At 42.1% G+C, this 21652-nt stretch overlaps 2 long non-coding RNA genes across 3 annotated transcripts; one reads left to right on the top strand and one right to left on the bottom strand.

The window, feature by feature from the left end:
• The first annotated feature begins 12981 nt into the window (after positions 1-12981).
• On the top strand, positions 12982-15594 carry LOC124686391. 2 transcript variants are annotated; one of them, XR_006997814.1, is made up of 6 exons: positions 12982-13252; positions 14163-14295; positions 14392-14468; positions 14553-14644; positions 14736-14780; positions 15460-15594. It is a non-coding gene; the product is annotated as an uncharacterized LOC124686391 (long non-coding RNA). The 2 variants fall into 2 exon arrangements; XR_006997813.1 differs by lacking the exon at positions 12982-13252 and having other exon boundaries at positions 13260-14295.
• Positions 15595-19257: 3663 nt separating this feature from the next.
• Positions 19258-20782, bottom strand: LOC124686392. Its single transcript, XR_006997815.1, has 3 exons — positions 20768-20782; positions 19379-19555; positions 19258-19286 (listed from the first exon to the last, which is right to left on the bottom strand). It is a non-coding gene; the product is annotated as an uncharacterized LOC124686392 (long non-coding RNA).
• Between the last annotated feature and the right edge of the window lie 870 nt (positions 20783-21652).

The following is a 21652-nucleotide window of genomic DNA, read 5'->3' on the forward strand; positions in this document are numbered from 1 at the left end:
TGTCCTGGTGCTAGGTAGATTCTCCAGGACAAGGAGGAAAGGTGAGGAGAGGACCAGAGAGAGATTGGGCATGGGAGATGGCATGAGCACGGCATGGTGAGATGGTGATCATTTCTCTCTTTCACCGGTGGTTGCAAAGTCATGGCTTGATCCGGAGGAGGTACAAGGACCACAATGATCACAAATGGAAAGGGGTTGAGGCAAAAATCTGATGGATATAAGCATGTAACACAAATTCCAGATTGTGCACACAAGGTGCTCGACACAATGGCCGCATGAAGCTTTTTGTGGAATTTTGGAAATCTTATTGGTGAATCTCATTCTTATATTTAATGTGATGGAAAGGTGGTGGTGGTGTTCATTTCTGTGAAGTTTTTCAACAATTCAAAATGTGGGTCATCTTCACATAGTTTCAAAGTCTCCACTTGTCAAAACTATACTGGTCAACCTGGTCAACATCAGTACTAATGGTCAACATGAAAGTTGTTCACCATCACTTGGTCTTGGATGACATGGCTTTGGTTGACCAAGGTTGGTTGAGGAATCAGAAGGTAAATGGGTGCAAAGTGGTGAAGAAAATAAAAAAGGGACATATGACCATTATCACATGTATGTAAGTTTTGAATTTTGCTTTGATTTGATTTTGGTTTCTTTGATGCAATTGTGTTTGTTTATCATATATAAGAGTTTTACAAACAAGAGATCAAGCAATGGTGGCCTTTGGTGAAGATTTGCAAAGTTGGTCTTATGTGTATGTGAGTGAAATTGGGGTTTTCTCACCATTTGAACTCTCTCCATTTGATTTGACTTTTCTTGACTCTAATGTGGTTCTTATTTGTTTAGAAACATTTTAAGACCATTGAAACCAATTCAAATGGTCTTGCTCAAAGATTTGCAAAAATGGCCATCACACATAAGAGGTGATGTGTCACTTTTCATTATTCTTGTAAATTGTTCCCCTTGCTTTACTTGGGCATGGGTTAGGGTCAATTTAGTGTTATATTAGGTTGAGAGATGGTTTCCCACCATTTGGTCAAGGTTTAAAGTCCTAGATCAAAGTTTGGTGAAATGGCTATGTGTTACATATGCCTCTATGCATATGTTGCATTTGAATTTTTAATTTGACTTGGCTTGACCCAAATGGTGTTGTGGAGTGTTGAAATGGTATATAGGAGTGATCCAACCATTCACAACAAGTCCTAGGGTCAATCTTCTCAAATTCACAAATTTGCATTTTACTCTCATATGCCTCTATGGCATTTTTAGTTTCTTTTTATTTTCTTTGGAAACAACTTGGATTAGGTTTGATAAATGCTAGGTAAGGTGTATGATGGTTTTCCAAACCTCTAAACAAAGTAGAGGAGTTTAGGGTAAAGTTTCACAAAAATAGCCATAGGCACATATGCCTTTTTCTTATTTAATTTCCTTTTATTTTATTTTAACTTGGGTGATGAAAAGAGGGGTGAGGTTTAGGGTATAAGGTTATTTCAAACTACTATAACAAGCAATCATGGCAATAGCACCAGTATTAAGCAAGATCACTATGCATCAAACTTAATTTAATAAAAGTTTTTGTTGGTTCCAAAATTTGGAACTAGGGAAATTCATTTGTTTTGTTTTGAAAATTTGGGATGTTACAAACCCTTCCCCCTTACACAAATCTCGTCCCGAGATTTTAAGAAAAGTTAGGTTCCTAAGAAAGATTGAGCATTTTATTAACAGGGAGACATACTTAGCATGGTCTGGGGTGCTTCCTGAGCTTCATTGGCAGTCATGTGGTAGAAACGGCCGTTGTTGTTGTTCTGGTTCCTTCTACCGGCGAAGCGGCGCTGTTGCTGGGCAGGTGCAGCGGTGTTGGCGGCAATCTTGGCAAGCTTCTTGGGACACTCATTGGAGTAGTGGCCCACAACTCCACATTCATAGCAGTTCACAGTTGACTTGTCCTTCGGGGTGACGGGGATGGCATTGCTTCCAGTCCTCGGGCCAGTGTTGGGGTTGTTGTTGTTCCCAGTGTTGCTGTTGCTATTGTGGTTGTTGTTGTTGTGGTTGCCTTTGTTGTTGTTACCTCCGGGCTTCGGGGGTCCTCCGTTGTTGTTGTTGTTGGGGCGATAACTCTGAGCAGGGGGCTTGTTGTATCTTGGGGTGAATCCTCCAGAAGAGTTGTTGCGGTACTTCTGGGTATGGTGGGGTCCATTCTGGTTCATCATTCTGCGCTTGCGGTTCTCGTTGGCCTGATGCAGCTTTCCTTCCATCTGTATGGCTGAGTCTACCGGGGCTTCTAAGTCGTCGAACGGAATGTTTACTAACACGGTTTGCATCTCGTCGTGCGATCCGTTCAGAAATCTTTCCTTTCTCTTCTCATTGGTGTCGGTCTCATCCGGGGCGTACCTTGACAGAGTGAGAAACCTGTCGCGGTATTCCACCACGGACATCCTTCCTTGCTTGAGTTCACGGAACTCATCTCTCATCTTCTTGATCAGTCCTTGGGGCACGTGGTATTTGCTGAATTTTAGCTTGAAGTCTTCCCATGTCATCATCTGTCCCGCATTCATTGCACGGGCACTTGTCCACCAGGCTCTGGCAGGTCCCGACGGATAGTGGGTGGCAAACGAGTACTTTTCTCGCGGCTTCAACTCCCGCAACTTCGAGGTTGTTCTCCATGGTCCGGAGCCGCTCATCAGCATCTAGGGGCTCTTCAGTCTTGTTGAATATCGGAGGGTTGGTGTGCTGAAAGTTCTTCAGCTTCGATCCAGGGTGATCGTGGTTTCCGTGGCCTTGATTGTTCTGAGCTATCTGTTGCAGTGCGGTAATGTTGGCTTGGCGTTCAGCTCTCTCGACTTCTCGGTCTGCCATCATCGTCTGCAGCAGTTGCATCATGGCATCCTGGGTGGCGTTGCGGGTTGGTGGGGCCATATGAACATTGAGGTAGATGATAAGGCAAGAGGGAAATTTCTAGGGTTTGTTTTGTTAAAGTTTAAAAAGTTCATAAATTTAAAACTTGAGTAGTGTTGCGGGGGTAAAAACCAACAACACTTTTTCATTCATTCCAAACATCACATATTACAAAGCTAACACACCGTTGGTTTGAAGAACCATTCATTCGCTCTACGATACAAGGGGATCCTGATACAACTCACACCTACGAAAGTGCTTTAAATGAAACTACTCTTCAGGGGGGGGGGGGATTCTTCGTCTTCACGGGTAATGTGCTTGGCGAAAGGCGAGGGCGTTGTCCAACTCCTTGCGGGTCTTGTACAGTATGTAGTCGAGGTAGGCAACATAGTGGTTCATCTCCGGGTGCGGGGGCATGATTATTGGTCTTCCCATGGGGTCTTGTCTGGGGTAGTAGGTGAAGCGAGTGTTCTTAATCCTGTTCTCATTTTGTCCACACAGACGAGAAATTGCTTCTTGCATAGCTCTGACTAGTCCTTCCTTCCAAGTGTTTCCCGTTACAGAAAACCATATGGTTTCCCATATTGGGGTTCCAGGCTTCCTTCGTAGATCGGCGGAAACTTCCCACCGAGGTGGTCCTCCGGAGTGATTGTTGAGGGGTGTTCCGAAGAACTCGGGTACGGGCGTCCTAGATAGTCCACTAGTTGCTTCAAGCCTTTCTCGAACATCAGGTTGCCTCCGTGACCAAGCTGATAAAACTCCCATTTGTACTCCATCTGTGAAGAATTATGATGAGTAAGTCAGAGAAGTGTGTCAAAATTTTAGGTAATAGTATAAGAAGAATAGAGCATAACTTTCTTATTTTGCAAAAGATCTCAATGATAAGAGGGAGAATAAGTTTTCTTAAATAGTCACTTCATTTGTTTTGAAACTAAAAAATTTCAGACGTCCATTCTAACTAGGGTCTCCTAAGGTCAACAATGGCTCTGATACCAACTTGTCAACACCCGGATTTTTAAGTCCAGATGCCTATTATGCCATTCCTCGCAATCCCAGGAATATTGTTTTTGTGAGACATAATAGATTGATATCACAACACATCATTCATTACAACACATATTCGTCTTACAAATAAAGGATCACATGATCCAGTATTTATTACAATAATAGAAGTTCTATTGATCCATTACATAACACATAGCGGAAGCGAAATAGCGTAGTAGTAGTCCATCTATTCCACGAGTAACCGTTGACGTCGGGAGTGATCCTAGTTGTCGTAGACGTCCCGCTGTCCTTCTTCCGGGTTCTGGTACTCCTCTTCATAGTCCGGCCATTTGAATAGCCAGGGACACGGCCATGAGTACTTTAAAGTACTCGCAAACTAATACTAAGGTAAAATACTATCAACTATAGTAAGGGGTTCTAAGCTCTAGTTTCATTTGCGTAAAGCCAGCTTTATTTCATAAACACTTTAATAATCAAAGACTCCTCATTTGCCTAACTTAACTCAAGTGGGAACATTAGTGTCATTCCCACAACTCGGTGGTGATTCAAAGTCAAAGTCACCTTTCAATTCAAATCACAAGTCACCATTCATATTTTTAGAAAAATTCTGATGACGGAACAGTATGGCCTTTCCAACTGTCCATGACCGCGGACACGGCTATTCGAATAGGTTAAACTCTGCAGAGGTTGTACACTTGTGCCACAACAATTGCAATAGTTCGTCGGGGTAACCGGCCCCGATTTATCGTACGCGAGTACGCGAACTACCAATCCTAACCTTTCATTTACATACCCTAGTATAGGCACCTCTCCCCATGAGCTTGGCCTCCCGATGAAGACAGACGATCGGCCACTGGAACTGCACAGGGCTTGGGCCGGACATTCACCTCATTTCGCGTCATTTCACGTCATTCCTTTTGTTGTAGAGGCAGCCTCCAGCATAACCCCGATGACGCTTGTTTCAGAGGGAACCCATACTAAAATACATAAGTTTCCAGCTAAGCCTTACCCAGATTCAGGTATTGTGGGGGTACTTGTAAAATTGGAATGGTATCGCATCCGAACCCAACCATCAGTTTTAGTAAAATTCACCAAGTCATTCACCAGTCATATTCACCTTCAAAATCTCTCAATAGAATGACTCATCATTCCAAGGTTTTCAAAGTCATTTAAATTCACAAGTTCCCAACCAGAGTAGTCACTTTTAATATTGAGCACTAGCAACTAGTTATGAGGGGTGCTAAGTATCCTGGAGCTTGCTAGGCTAAGTGTGATGCTCTTGTACTACTCTATAATTCAACCAAGTGAATCATAAACCAAAAAGTAACTTTGATAAATAAAATCAAGTAAAGCTTGTAAAGTAAAAACTTGGGATAGGTTCATAAAGTAAAAAGTAATGGTGCCTTGCTCTTGGGGAGCTTTGCACTTGGCAAGAATATAAACTTGCAACCAAAATAGTTTGCGTTAGTCTAGCTTGCATTGGTAATAGCTTGCATTGGTAATAGCTTGCATTGGTAATAGCTTGCCTTGGTTGATGATGTGATCAAAGTTTTCTTGCTCTTCCTCTTGGTAGAAGACCTCTTCCTCTTGATAGTCTCCGGTACTAGCGTCTATAAACGAATACGAGGATACAATCACCATACAACACTTAAGCAGTCTTAATTAGCCTTATTGGCTCACACAAAGGATCTAGCATCACTACTTAACATTTATTCACAAATTATGCTAGGGTTTCTTTATTTAATATTAGGAAAATAATTTCCTCTCATTGAAAATTTGAATTAAGGTTTCTCTTTGGTTTGGAGAAATAATTTCCTCTCATTGAATTCTTCTTAAGGTTTAATTTCTCTTATGAATAATATATGACCTAGGTTGACCAAAGTCAACCTCTTCATACTTATCATTTGAGAAAATGATTTAAATGAGGTTCCATACCTCATGCAATTTAATACTAACATGGTAGTGATTTAATGCTACCAAATAACTCAATATGAGATTACATAGACCATGGTCACTACCCCATGTTGAATTACTTGAGAACAAGATTTAAATGAGAGGAATACCTCTCATATGATTTAACACATAGTTGTAACTAATTTAAAAACTACTATTGAGATGATTTAATATTCTCAAATAACCAGGGATGATCCCATGTTGACCAAGGTCAACACTTCACACTTAGTATTTGAGAAAAGTGATTTAAATGAGATTCATCATCTCATGTGATTTAAATAACCTTTGCAAAATTAAATACTATTTAGGTTTAAATTCTACAAGTGAGCAAGTATGAGCCTAAACAATTAAAGGTCAACACATTACTTCATATCACTTGAGAACATGATTTAAATGAGGTGCTACACCTCATAGATTCAAATTCAAAAATTTGGATATAGTTGAAATGGGCTAGTATTGACTACATAGCCAATATTTTGGTTCTAGCCCATGATCATGTACAGAACATATCCCATATTTTTACATAGTAAATTAGGGTTTGTGAAATGTGAATTATTGCAATTGGATTCACTTCAAAATTCATATTGGTTGATTTTTGAGATTTATTTGAATGCTGTAAAGTATCTGTTTTGTTATTTTTGCTATTCAAAATCTACACAACATATGGGGTTGAAACCAGTGAGGTTAGCTAGATAATTTCATAATCTTTCTGGAACAATTTGATTTGCTAGATTTGGATTTGTAGATTTGAAACTATTCAAAATATGGCACAGACCAGAATTGAAATATTTGCTAAATCAATTTATTTGAATTAAGTTAGATGGGCTAGGCGGGAAACTTTTGGGCCGAAACGGTTTGAATGGGGGAAACAGGCCCAGTAACGGCGCGGGCCTGCTGACAGGGGGTCCCACGCGTCAGTGGGTTATAATCACCGAAACGGTAAGCTCTAACCTGGACCGTTGGATTAGGAGATGATCGTGCGGTCGACCGTCGTCGTCGTCGACGGGGAGGAGGCTTCGTCTGCGCCGGCGAGGTAGGGGGTCGGGGAGCGTCCTAGGCCGCCGGCGATCGAGGGAGATGGGTGAGGCGACGTTGTCGAGGGTGTATAGGCCCCTGGTACAGCGGCGAGGCTCGGGGCGGCTCCAGGCGATGTAGAGGATCTGCGGGCTCCGGCGACTTCGATCTTGAAATTCCGGCGGTGGAGGTGCTAATCGGACTAGCTATTGATGCGAGGAGAACCAGTGGTGAGAGGGGAGGAGATGTTGTGAAGAAATGGTGCCCGGAGCTCCTCTATTTATAGAGGGAGAGGTGGTGCCGCGGGTGCTGAGAGGGGTCGCTCATGGCGTGGCCGTTCCATGGAGTGAAGGGGCAGGCTATGATGTGCGTCGTGTAGGCGACGGCTAGGCAGAGCTAGCGCGCGTGATGGCACGTCAAATGGGGGTCTGTGGCGTGCTAGCGACGGTGGCGTCCTCGCAGTACGGGAATGGCAGAGTTTCGATGATGGCGATGGCGATGGTGCACGCGCGAGCCAGTGGGCGTGTCTACGGCGTAGAGGAGAGGTTGGCGAAGCGCTAGGCGCAGGTAGGCATGCGGGGGAGGACGAGGGCGACGAGTCGCGTGGCGCTCTGGCGCGCCTAGTGACATGCCAGGGCGCGCTCACCGCGTGCCTGGCAAGGTTTCTGGCGAGTCTGGGCGAGCTTGTTCCGGCCAATGCCAAGCCGTAGCGAGCTAGGGCGGGGTACCGTTGGTGTCCTGGTGCTAGGTAGATTCTCCAGGACAAGGAGGAAAGGTGAGGAGAGGACCAGAGAGAGATTGGGCATGGGAGATGGCATGAGCACGGCATGGTGAGATGGTGATCATTTCTCTCTTTCACCAGTGGTTGCAAAGTCATGGCTTGATCCAGAGGAGGTACAAGGACCACAATGATCACAAATGGAAAGGGGTTGAGGCAAAAATCTGATGGATATAAGCATGTAACACAAATTCCAGATTGTGCTCACAAGGTGCTCGACACAATGGCCGCATGAAGCTTTTTGTGGAATTTTGGAAATCTTTTTGGTGAATCTCATTCTTATATTTAATGTGATGGAAAGGTGGTGGTGGTGTTCATTTTGGAGAAGTTTTTCAACAATTCAAAATGTGGGTCATCTTCACATAGTTTCAAAGTCTCCACTTGTCAAAACTATACTGGTCAACCTGGTCAACATCAGTACTAATGGTCAACATGAAAGTTGTTCACCATCACTTGGTCTTGGATGACATGGCTTTGGTTGACCAAGGTTGGTTGAGGAATCAGAAGGTAAATGGGTGCAAAGTGGTGAAGAAAATAAAAAAGGGACATATGACCATTATCACATGTATGTAAGTTTTGAATTTTGCTTTGATTTGATTTTGGTTTCTTTGATGCAATTGTGTTTGTTTATCATATATAAGAGTTTTACAAACAAGAGATCAAGCAATGGTGGCCTTTGGTGAAGATTTGCAAAGTTGGTCTTATGTGTATGTGAGTGAAATTGGGGTTTTCTCACCATTTGAACTCTCTCCATTTGATTTGACTTTTCTTGACTCTAATGTGGTTCTTATTTGTTTAGAAACATTTTAAGACCATTGAAACCAATTCAAATGGTCTTGCTCAAAGATTTGCAAAAATGGCCATCACACATAAGAGGTGATGTGTCACTTTTCATTATTCTTGTAAATTGTTCCCCTTGCTTTACTTGGGCATGGGTTAGGGTCAATTTAGTGTTATATTAGGTTGAGAGATGGTTTCCCACCATTTGGTCAAGGTTTAAAGTCCTAGATCAAAGTTTGGTGAAATGGCTATGTGTTACATATGCCTCTATGCATATGTTGCATTTGAATTTTTAATTTGACTTGGTTTGACCCAAATGGTGTTGTGGAGTGTTGAAATGGTATATAGGAGTGATCCAACCATTCACAACAAGTCCTAGGGTCAATCTTCTCAAATTCACAAATTTGCATTTTACTCTCATATGCCTCTATGGCATTTTTAGTTTCTTTTTATTTTGTTTGGAAACAACTTGGATTAGGTTTGATAAGTGCTAGGTAAGGTGTATGATGGTTTTCCAAATCTCTAAACAAAGTAGAGGAGCTTAGGGTAAAGTTTCACAAAAATAGCCATAGGCACATATGCCTTTTTCTTATTTAATTTCCTTTTATTTTATTTTAACTTGGGTGATGAAAAGAGGGGTGAGGTTTAGGGTTTAAGGTTATTTCAAACTACTATAACAAGCAATCATGGCAATAGCACCAGTATTAAGCAAGATCACTATGCATCAAACTTAATTTAATAAAAGTTTTTGTTGGTTCCAAAATTTGGAACTAGGGAAATTCATTTGTTTTGTTTTGAAAATTTGGGATGTTATAAACCCTTCCCCCTTAAACAAATCTCGTCCCGAGATTTTAAGAAAAGTTAGGTTCCTAAGAAAGATTGAGCATTTTATTAACAGGGAGACATACTTAGCATGGTCTGGGGTGCTTCCTGAGCTTCATTGGCAGTCATGTGGTAGAAACGGCCGTTGTTGTTGTTCTGGTTCCTTCTACCGGCGAAGCGGCGCTGTTGCTGAGCAGGTGCAGCGGTGTTGGCGGCAATCTTGGCAAGCTTCTTGGGACACTCATTGGAGTAGTGGCCCACAACTCCACATTCATAGCAGTTCACAGTTGACTTGTCCTTCGGGGTGACGGGGATGGCATTGCTTCCAGTCCTCGGGCCAGTGTTGGGGTTGTTGTTGTTCCCAGTGTTGCTGTTGCTATTGTGGTTGTTGTTGTTGTGGTTGCCTTTGTTGTTGTTACCTCCGGGCTTCGGGGGTCCTCCGTTGTTGTTGTTGTTGGGGCGATAACTCGAGCGGGGGCTTGTTGTATCTTGGGGTGAATCCTCCAGAAGAGTTGTTGCGGTACTTCTGGGTATGGTGGGGTCCATTCTGGTTCATCATTCTGCGCTTGCGGTTCTCGTTGGCCTGATGCAGCTTTCCTTCCATCTGTATGGCTGAGTCTACCAGGGCTTCTAAGTCAGCGAACGGAATGTTTACTAACACAGTTTGCATCTCGTCGTGCAGTCCGTTCAGAAATCTTTCCTTTCTCTTCTCATTGGTGTCGGTCTCATCCGGGGCGTACCTTGACAGAGTGAGAAACCTGTCGCGGTATTCCACCACGGACATCCTTCCTTGCTTGAGTTCACGGAACTCATCTCTCATCTTCTTGATCAGTCCTTGGGGCACGTGGTATTTGCTGAATTTTAGCTTGAAGTCTTCCCATGTCATCATCTGTCCCGCATTCATTGCACGGGCACTTGTCCACCAGGCTCTGGCAGGTCCTGACAGATAGTGGGTGGCAAACAGTACTTTTTCTGCGGCTTCAACTCCCGCAACTTCGAGGTTGTTCTCCATGGTCTGGAGCCAGTCATCAGCATCTAGGGGCTCTTCAGTCTTGTTGAATATCGGAGGGTTGGTGTGCTGAAAGTTCTTCAGCTTCGATCCAGGGTGATCGTGGTTTCCGTGGCCTTGATTGTTCTGAGCTATCTGTTGCAGTGCGGTAATGTTGGCTTGGCGTTCAGCTCTCTCGACTTCTCGGTCCGCCATCATCGTCTGCAGCAGCTTGCATCATGGCATCCCGGGTGGCGTTGCGGGTTGGTGGGGCCATCTGAACATTGAGGTAGATGATAAGGCAAGAGGGAAATTTCTAGGGTTTGTTTTGTTAAAGTTTAAAAAGTTCATAAATTTAAAACTTGAGTAGTGTTGCGGGGGTAAAAACCAACAACACTTTTTCATTCATTCCAAACATCACATATTACAAAGCTAACACACCGTTGGTTTGAAGAACCATTCATTCGCTCTACGATACAAGGGGATCCTGATACAACTCACACCTACGAAAGTGCTTTAAATGAAACTACTCTTCAGGGGGGGGGGGGGATTCTTCGTCTTCACGGGTAATGTGCTTGGCGAAAGGCGAGGGCATTGTCCAACTCCTTGCGGGTCTTGTACAATATGTAGTCGAGGTAGGCAACATAGTGGTTCATCTCCGGGTGCGGGGGCATGATTATTGGTCTTCCCATGGGGTCATGTCTGGGGTAGTAGGTGAAGCGAGTGTTCTTAATCCTGTTCTCATTTTGTCCACACAGACGAGAAATTGCTTCTTGCATAGCTCTGACTAGTCCTTCCTTCCAAGTGTTTCCCGTTACAGAAAACCATATGGTTTCCCATATTGGGGTTCCAGGCTTCCTTCGTAGATCGGCAGAAACTTCCCACCGAGGTGGTCCTCCGGAGTGATTGTTGAGGGGTGTTCCGAAGAACTCGGGGTACGGGCATCCTAGATAGTCCACTAGTTGCTTCAAGCCTTTCTCGAACATCAGGTTGCCTCCGTGACCAAGCTGATAAAACTCCCATTTGTACTCCATCTGTGAAGAATTATGATGAGTAAGTCAGAGAAGTGTGTCAAAATTTTAGGTAATAGTATAAGAAGAATAGAGCATAACTTTCTTATTTTGCAAAAGATCTCAATGATAAGAGGGAGAATAAGTTTTCTTAAATAGTCACTTCATTTGTTTTGAAACTAAAAAATTTCAGACGTCCATTCTAACTAGGGTCTCCTAAGGTCAACAATGGCTCTGATACCAACTTGTCAGCACCCGGATTTTTAAGTCCAGATGCCTATTATGCCATTCCTCGCAATCCCAGGAATATTCTTTTTGCGAGACATAATAGATTGATATCACAACACATCATTCATTACAACACATATTCGTCTTACAAATAAAGGATCACATGATCTAGTATTTATTACAATAATAGAAGTTCTATTGATCCATTACATAACACATAGCGGAAGCGAAATAGCGTAGTAGTAGTCCATCTATTCCACAGGCAACTGTTGACGTCAGGAGTGATCCTAGTTGTCGTAGACGTCCTGCTGTCCTTCTTCCGGGTTCTGGTACTCCTCTTCATAGTCTGGCCATTTGAATAGCCAGGGACACAACCATGAGTACTTTAAAGTACTCGCAAACTAATACTAAGGTAAAATACTATCAACTATAGTAAGGGGGTTCTAAGCTCTAGTTTCATTTGCAGAAAGCCAGTTTTATTTCATAAACACTTTAATAATCAAAGACTCCTCATTTGCCTAACTTAACTCAAGTGGGAACATTAGTGTCATTCCCACAACTCAGTGGTGATTCAAAGTCAAAGTCACCTTTCAATTCAAATCACAAGTCACCATTCATATTTTTAGAAAAATTCTGATGACGGAACAGTATGGCCTTTCCAACTGTCCATGACCGCGGACGCGGCTATTCGAATAGGTTAAACTCTGCAGAGGTTGTACACTTGTGCCACAACAATTGCAATAGTTCGTCGGGGTAATTGGCCCTGATTTATCGTACGCAGTACGCGAACTACCAATCCTAACCTTTCATTTACATACCCTAGTATAGGCACCTCTCCCCATGAGCTTGGCCTCCCAGTGAAGACAGACAGTCAGCCTGGGAACTGCACAGGGCTTGGGCCCACTACAAAAAAATCATCACATAAAGACGTTAAATATGAGACGCATTTATTTTCGTCCCTAGTATAGAGGGGCAGCTCAACCTAGGGACGTTTCTTCAGACGCTCCATAGAACGTCTTAATTTATTTATTTGTTGACTAATTATTTAATTATTTTATCTAATTTATAGGTATGTAGGGACGAATCTTGAGACGTTTTCGAATGCGCCTGTAAATTGAACGAGCGAGGCTGGAGAAATTAATTTTGTGCTGCTCGAAGATCACTACGAGATTGATAATACGCATGTGAAATACTCCCTCCGTTTCAATCTATAATGCCTATAGATTTTCTGCATTTGTTTCATAATATAAGAGTAGATTTGTGTTTATTTGCAAAAAAAATTATGGTGGGGATACACGGGATGGAGGGATCGGAAGATTTTCTTTAACGATAGAGAGATTTCCGAGATTCTCTTTTGACTTTCCTTATTTCTCTCCTATTCCTGAGATCGTGGTTGGACTCTTTAGGGGGTTTTGTATTAAAAAATGACTTGCGCTAATTACCGTGCAGAAAATCTATAGGCATTATAGATTGAAACGGAGGGAGTACTAACTTTAGTTTTTACCGCTTAAGATAAATATTCCTAGGCGTAACTTTGGTTGTTTTGCCGCTTATATGATTATAAATTCCCTCTTTTTTCTGGCGCCAACATTAGTTGTTTTACCGCTTATAAGAAAATACTCCCGCTTATGTTTTGAGAAAAATCCGTAATATATTTCCCCTCGCCTCCATATTTTCACTAGATGAACGGGGAACCCTAGCCTGCATATCTGCAGCCGCCACCACGCGCGGGGATCCGATTCTCATCAAAGATTGGATCCGCGGCCGTGTTCTTCCGCCCAGGTTCGTGCTCTGTCAAATCCATCTCGTTTACATTACCACTAGGGTCAGCTGGTGAAGGCGGCCACGCTGGTGCCGCCACGGTCGCCCGTCAACGACGAAGTGGTAGGTGTTGCTGCGGCTTGCGGGTGATGCGATCGGTGTGCTTGTGCGATGAGTGGTTACTGGATGCAGGGTCCCATGGATCCATCTCGTGTAGAACGTCGGCAGCTTCTACCATAAGCGATGAGTGTGTGCCTGTGTGATTGGCAATGAGAAAATCTCGTTCTATATTCAGCATCTGCTGCACATCTTTTTGTATTTCTGTATCGATTTCTGGGGTAGGGTAGTATGGCCTGGAATAAGGTGGGACTTCAGGACTATTTTCCATCAAACGGTTGTTACCCATCAGATGAATTAAGGTGCATGTATATTTTGAATTTTGCTTTTCTCATCACACCAATGTATCCGTGCGTTGCCTCTGATCAATTTAGGTGCTAGTACTCTTCCGTACTTCCCTATCCTATTTGTAGAGCACACAGCCGTGTAAAAGCAGGTTGGATGAGAAGACTAGAAAATCTGTGCATACTGTTTGCAGGAACTTATTTGTTTAGCCTACATTAGTGACTGCCTTGTACTTTTGCTCATAGTATACTAATTTATTATTGCTCTAGACATATCAAATAATTACTTATACAAATCTGTTCAATGTATTGATCAATTTTGGCATGTGACATGTAATGCATAACATAACCAAATTGAACTGTTCCTATCTCTGCAGTTTCATAACCACAACATGCTGATTCATTTTTTCAGCTCATATGTTAAAGCAACAAAACCGAGTTCAATCAAATTACCTTGATTTACAAGTCACATTTACATTATAGAAAGACTGAATAATTTTGTGTTTCTGTTCAAAACATATTATGTAAAGTATATCTCTACGACTAGAAAGATCATTTTTTTCCGAACAAGGAGAAAATGTAGAGCTCAGTGAACATTGTTTTCAAGGTCCTCATGTGATCAATAATATATTACCAGGGATACCTCATGAATCTACTAAACAGGTATATGCTATTATGGATTTGCATTTGGAATCAGTGTCGTTGTATTGTTTTCTACAAGTAATATTATTGATTATGTTTGTTCATTCAAAATTGCAGCAACCGCGTCCAGAAAATTATAGCAAAGAGGTTTATATGCCAATTCATCTTAAGGACGTTGGCGCATAACCGCTACGGTGCAAATGAAATTTCACTTTGTTTATCAGACCATATCTAAGTTTATATTTGTTATGTATAGATCATATGATCTTTTGTTGCAGAAAGTAAATAATGAAAATTGCCTAGACCATATAAAGATATTGAAACTGTCACAGATGCTTTGGGTCATGTTATCGCTTGGCCTAGATTCTATGTAAGTACATTTTTATATATACCAGCATTACCATCCCTTGTTAGTTGTAATGCTTGCTTAATAATTTATTTATAAACTTTGCGTGTTGTAGATCGAAATGAAGAAATCGAGCTCAAACCAGACAAACAATAACAAGGTATGTTACATTCTTCTGATCTTTCTTTTTAAGGGAAGACTAAGGAAATCTACAATGATTCGGTTTTAATAGCTGCATCCATGGAGACCGAAGCCTTTCATTAATTTTGCAAAACATGTACTTTACATTTATCAATTGTTTCAAATAAGAAAAGTTAGTAGTACCTTTCTTGCTCCTCCGCTTGACATTTTATTGTGCCTCTTCCATTTATTCTTTGTGAAAAACAATCATTTATTGCTACTGTTGTCCATCCCATGTACATGTGAGCAAAACCAACAGTCAAGTGGTCAGCCGTTTGATTACTCTGGTGTGGTTTCTAAGGAACTTCCTCAACATGAATACAACTGATGTTAACACAGATTTAGCAAGCGGGGTTCAGAGTTGATAGCTCCAGTTAAGTTCATGAGTTGAGCATGGAATTGCTAACCTGGCAAAACGTGTATATATGATATCTTCAAATACATCTTATGATTATGAAGATATTGCCACTACACTTAAGTTACGCAACATCAATTGCTAGAAATTTGATGCCGCTAGCAAAAAGATGCATGTTGTAGTTCAGAATAGCATATCTTTGTCACGCAGAATTAGTCTTAGATCTATTTTTATTTAATCAATTGAACTTGTCGTCTGGCCCTGTACTAGCTGATTCTCACTTTGGCCGTGACTTGCTTTTCAGGTTAAATCTGGAGCAAAGCATGGAGGGGCAAAGCATTAGTTTCTGCCTAGATAAATCTATGTAGCGATATTTACTATCATTTTTTTTAGAGATAATTGTAATGTAGGATTTGTAAGATTTTTCCTATTCATGATATTTCCCAATGTATGTATGAATTATTAATTCAGATATTATGTTCAGTTCTGATTTTTTTAGTATTAATGAATTTATTCTGGTTTGCTCGTGTTAGTATGTTGTAATGGTTCTGCCTTGTACATGAACCTAAATAAGGAGAGAGAGAGAGGTTGAATTTCTGAGTAAAAAATATTTTTTTCTCCAAAATACAAGTAAAATAATGTATACATAATGTGTAGAAGATGAATACCCTATGTATACGTAATCATGTATAATGTACAAATGAATAAGGCATCTCTAAAATATATTGAGACGCAAACTTGGCGTATCTACTAAACCGTCTCTACGTGGGTAGACATGCTTTCGAGCGTCACTATAAAATCGTCTTTGTGTACTTAGACACGCTTAGCAAGCGTCCTTAGGTTACTTGAGACGGTGCATAAGGAGACGATCCTATGACGCTTTATGAAAGCGGCTATATAACCCTATAGAGATGAAATATAACGTCTCTAGCCTTCAAACTTTGCGTCTCCACATGTCTGTTGTATTGTAGTGGCCGGACATTCACCTCATTTCGCGTCATTTCACGTCATTCCTTTTGTTGTAGAGGCAGCCTCCAGCATAACCCCGATGACGCTTGTTTCAGAGGGAACCCATACTAAAATACATAAGTTTCCAGCTAAGCCTTACCCAGATTCAGGTATTGTGGGGGTACTTGTAAAATTGGAATGGTATCGCATCCGAACCCAACCATCAGTTTTAGTAAAATTCACCAAGTCATTCACCAGTCATATTCACCTTCAAAATCTCTCAATAGAATGACTCATCATTCCAAGGTTTTCAAAGTCATTTAAATTCACAAGTTCCCAACCAGAGTAGTCACTTTTAATATTGAGCACTAGCAACTAGTTATGAGGGGTGCTAAGTATCCCGGAGCTTGCTAGGCTAAGTGTGATGCTCTTGTACTACTCTATAATTCAACCAAGTGAATCATAAACCAAAAAGTAACTTTGATAAATAAAATCAAGTAAAGCTTGTAAAGTAAAAACTTGGGATAGGTTCTCAAACGTATCTATAATTTCTTATGTTCCATGCTACTTTTATGATGATACTCACATGTTTTATACACATTTTACATCATTATTATGCATTTTCCGGCACTAACCTATTGACGAGATGCCGAAGAGCCGATTGCTTGTTTTCGCAGTTTTTGGTTTCAGAAATCCTACAAAGGAAATATTCTCGGAATTTGACGAAATCAACGCCCAGGGTCTTATTTTTCCACGGAGCTTCCAGAAGACCGAAGAGCATACGAAGTGGGGCCACGAGGTGGCCAAACCACAAGGCGGCGCGGCCAGGGAGGGGCCCGCGCCGCCCTGTGGTGTGGGTCCCTCGTCAGCCCCCCGACTCTGCCCTTCCGCCTACATATACTCTCCGTCGCGAAAACCCTATTACCGAGAGCCACGATACGGAAAACCTTCCAGAGACGCCGCCGCCGCCAATCCCATCTCGGGGGATTCAGGAGATCGCCTCCGGCACCCTGCCGGAGAGGGGAATCATCTCCCGGAGGACTCTTCATCACCATGATCGCATCCGGATTGATGTATGAGTAGTTCACCCCTGGACTATGGGTCCATAGCAGTAGCTAGATGGTTGTCTTCTCCTCATTGTGCTATCATGTTAGATCTTGTGAGCTGCCTATCATGATCAAGATCATCTATTTGTAATGCTACATGTTGTGTTTGTTGGAATCCGATGAATATGGAATACTATGTCAAGTTGATTATCAATCTATCATATATGTGTTGTTTATGTTCTTGCATGCTCTCCGTTGCTAGTAGAGGCTCTGGCCAAGTTGATACTTGTAACTCCAAGAGGGAGTATTTATGCTCGATAGTGGGTTCATGCCTCCATTGAATCTGGGACAGTGACAGAAAGTTCTAAGGTTGTGGATGTGTTGTTGCCATAGGGATAAAACATCAATGCTTTGTCTAAGGATATTTGTGTTGATTACATTACGCACCATACTTAATGCAATTGTCTGTTGTTTGCAACTTAATATCGGAAGGGGTGCGGATGCTAACCTCGAAGGTGGACTTTTAGGCATAGATGCATGTTGGATAGCGGTCTATGTACTTTGTCGTAATGCCCTGATTAAATCTCATATTAGTCATCGTGATATGTATGTGCATTGTTATGCCCTCTCTATTTGTCAATTGCCCAACTGTAATTTCTTCACCCAACATGCTATTTATCTTATTGGAGAGACACCACTAGTGAACTGTGGACCCCGGTCCATTCTTTTACAACTGAAATACAATCTACTGCAAACTGTGTTCTTTACTGTTCTTCGCAAACAAACATCATCTTCCACACTATACATTTAATCCTTTGTTTACAGCAAGCCGGTGAGATTGACAACCTCACTGTTAAGTTGGGGCAAAGTATTGTGATTGTGTTGTGCAGGTTCCACGTTGGCGCCGGAATCCCCGGTGTTGCGCCGCACTACACTCCGTCACCAACGACCTTCACGTGATCCTTGACTCCTACTGGTTCGATAACCTTGGTTTCTTACTGAGGGAAAACTTGTTGCTGTACGCATCACACCTTCCTCTTGGGGTTCCCAACAGACGTGTGTCAACTACGCGTTATCAAGCTCTTTTTCTGGCGCCGTTGCCGGGGAGATCAAGACACGCTGCAAGGGGAGTCTCCCACATCCAATCTCTTTACTTTGTTTTTGTCTTGATTTACTTTATTTTATTTACTGCTTTGTTTGCTTTCTCTATATCAAAAATACAAAAAAAATTGTTACTAGCATTTACTTTATTTACCTTTTGTTTATTTCATCATATTTCCTCCTAAATACACTCTGAAAGATATACCGGTAGGACGAGGGTCTATCATTGGAAGAGATAATATAGAAGATTTTTTCACTCACGTTAGTACGGTTGAAGATTTTGAAGATAGACACTTGGTAGAACTTGCTCCTACTTATGAAATTCACTACAAGAAATCTGCCATAAGTTGACAAAATAGAGGTGTCACTGAAACGTCAATAATGGCTACTTGTGACGTTACGGTGACGCTTTTCAAAACGTCGAAAGCTGGGAGGCAGCAAGTGATCGCTTAAGACGTTCCACTTGAAAACGTCGTAGAGCTTTGTGACGTTTTAAAATGTCATCGACGGCATGACGTTCCCAAAACGTCATGGGCACCTGCCCCGAGTCCGGCGTGGCAATCCGACGTGGCAAAATTATGACGAAACCAAAACGTCTTAATTCGAAATCAGCCCAGTCCAATTCTGTATTCTACATGGGCCGAGCCCAATAATTCCAGCCTTTTACCGTAAGCATTGGCCTTTGTTTTGGTCCATTTCTGTTTTGGGCCTTAGCTGTTTTGCACCCTTTTTCTATTTTGGGCCTCACCATTTTTCCAGCCTTTCTCTATTTGGGCCTTAGCCTTTTACGATCCATTTATTCTTGGGTTGGTCAGGTTTATATTAACAAGATTAGACAATATATAAACATCAACACATGATGAAATCATCCATATAAGAGCAAGAATTGAATATATTACAATATTTCCACAAATCAGATATATATACAAGAAAGACACCGACAACGATTCATATTTGTACAACAGTGACCCATTGCATTGTAGTGATCTCTCGCTCGGTACTTGTTATTGTGTCCAAGTGCCACCCCAAAGACATCCTCGGGAAAAACGAGCGGTTCCAGATTCAGTTCCAGATTCACATTACAGGGACATTCAGTTCCAGATTCACATTACAAGGAATTGTCCGCACCTGCTCGAGGTCGTCCACAGCCAAGCAGCAGGATGGCATTGGAAGCAGCGTCCTCCTCCCGGCGACATCAGCAACGCGCTGGCTGCCGGCAAAGGCGTGAACCCAGGCAGCCAGGGTGACACACCATTACAACCTGCGCTGCAGCAGAAGGTCCCAATTATCGGTAGCTGATCTAACCTGATGAAAGGAATGACACCAAAAGGCAATCAGTAAACACCTAACTCAGTCGAATATCTACTAATCAGGGCATGATTAACTGTCAAACAGCAAGAAACAACAAATTGCAGTAGGCAGCCCAGCGCAACATTAGCATGATCACGAGAGACAAATGTTCCCCAAATTAGAATGGCCTTCAAATTACAAAGAGGACCAAGTGCATTTTTTAATATTCAGCTAGGAATTCTGCAAAATATTTTCAATCTATAAAAGTTCCAGCCTGAAAGGTTACAAAATAAAATGTGCATCTCAACAATGGAATAAGCTTAAAGATGGATACACATATCGCAGGAAAACTGTTTCATGGTCCACTTTAAAATGCACAAAGAAAGTTGCTGTCCATTAATTAAATTTGAGCATGGCATCTTCAAATTTCATAATACAGCTTATGTCGTTATTTTAAACTAGGGATGCCATGACAAGATAATATGCATCATCAAGATGGAGTCAGCAATTATGTTACTGCTAGGTCAATGGTTCTGTTCTACAGTGAAGAGCAAGACTCCACCGTATGCTCATCCATCTATTTTGCATGACAACAACAATGCAAAGGAAAATTAGTCCACAAGTACATACTTAACTGGTCAAGCCAATAATGAAAACCATTCAAGAATCAGGGACTGGACTATTTTGCATGACAACAACAATGCAAAGGAAAATTAGTCCACAAGTACATACTTAACTGGTCAAGCCAATAATGAAAACCATTCAAGAATCAGGGACTGGACAAAATAACAGTTTCACGATTCACAAAACATTCATGCTTCCAAAGAAAAATATGCATCAGACTGTAATAGATTTGTGCCTCTATCTACTGCAAGAGAAATGAGAGCATGGCCTAAAGTGAAATAAAAGAGTGCTAGTCATGTAAATGCTACCCCTGGAACATCATGCAGCCAATGAATTCGAAAATAGAGAACTGGAGTATAATATTTTCCATTTTACGGAGATCATTATGACTATGACTTATCACTTACATCATAAACTGAAAAGAAAGCAACACGTATATAATTAACCATAAAGTAACATCATAGAGTCTTGATCAGACCCTAATACAAAGCTATTCAGACAATATATTCCATATCACATAGGTACTTGACTCAAAATAATGCACATCATCATGGCCCATCAACCAAGTAACAAAGAGGAGAATGAGATAGACCAAAGACTTACCTAATCTAGAGAAGGTGACGTGGGCATTACCCTTCGGGTAACCAGTATTGCCCTATCTGATATTGACAAATCGGAGGCCCATAAAGCTACCAGAAGGCGAGATGGGCCACTAGGCCGGTGCGTCAGAAGATTCCTTGGCGGACAAGATCGGGAAACGGGCAAAAAAGGAAAGATTAGATTTAATCTACTGTAAACCTAGGCGTCCTCGGGTAGGACCCTTGAGACCTGGCCTCCTATATAAAGGCCAGGAGAGGGCCTGCCGAGGGACACAATCAATCTTAGCAGCAATAGCCAACAGAAGCTTAGAACTAGGTTACCCTAGCAATTAGCATCTCGACGAGATCACAGCCGAACTATTCGGCACCCCATTGTCAAAGAACAGACAGGCAGGACGTAAGGGTTTTACCTCATCGAGGGCCCCGAACCTGGGTAAATCGCTCCCCCCGCTTGTCTGTGTACCGATGTCTCGTGTCAGCTTGCAGGATTCCATCAACCCTAAGCCCCTATCGGAGGGCATTGCCGAGGAGCACCCTCGACAATTGGCGCCGTCTGTGGGAACCCTGTCGGCACAAGGCAGGGCATCGGCAGTACCAGTCACGTCTGCAGCGTTCGTGCTTGAGTCACCAACACCCCCAAACCCGAAGGATTCGATCCGCTGCGGATCTTTCGAGTTCGTGCCTCACTTCAAAACGTCGCACTCAGTTCCTATGGAATCGTGTGACAACATGACCACTACCTTTGGAGGCGTCCACTTTATCATCGACCCCAAGGGCTTTCTTCGTCTTCCAACGACAGATGCGTCTGATTTCAGGCCCTCGGTTTCGGCAGAGAATACCTTGGCAGCAACTTCGGGAATTCCGCCCAGGAGCATGCATGGAAACAGTC

Source organism: Lolium rigidum, chromosome 2, assembly GCF_022539505.1.
Source record: "Lolium rigidum isolate FL_2022 chromosome 2, APGP_CSIRO_Lrig_0.1, whole genome shotgun sequence".
NCBI classification, from domain to species: Eukaryota; Viridiplantae; Streptophyta; class Magnoliopsida; order Poales; family Poaceae; genus Lolium; species Lolium rigidum.